The 257-nt window shown below is 32.7% G+C and overlaps 1 protein-coding gene across 1 annotated transcript in view; it reads left to right on the plus strand.

The window, feature by feature from the left end:
* LOC119589303 (kinesin-like protein KIF28P) overlaps positions 1–257 on the plus strand; it is a 24,501-nt gene that overhangs the window by 6,439 nt on the left and 17,805 nt on the right. The window lies entirely within an intron of this gene.

Below are 257 nucleotides of genomic sequence, written 5' to 3' on the forward strand. Positions count from 1 at the left end.
AACCTATCATGGAGGTAATTTATGGGTTTTCTGGTATTTATGGTACAAGGGAATTATGGTAGTACATGGTTAAGGAAGGGGGTTAATATTAATGGTAATCATAATCGTATTTTTCTTCATTTTTATCTCGCGTTAACTTAAAAAAATAATGATAATAAATAAAAACAATTTTCATTTCCCACCCCTCCCATTTACCTTTCTTTTCAAACTCACAATCGAATAAATACAAACCTGACGCCTCATTTCACCAGATGCCG

This window comes from Penaeus monodon, chromosome 25, assembly GCF_015228065.2.
Source record: "Penaeus monodon isolate SGIC_2016 chromosome 25, NSTDA_Pmon_1, whole genome shotgun sequence".
NCBI lineage: Eukaryota > Metazoa > Arthropoda > Malacostraca > Decapoda > Penaeidae > Penaeus > Penaeus monodon.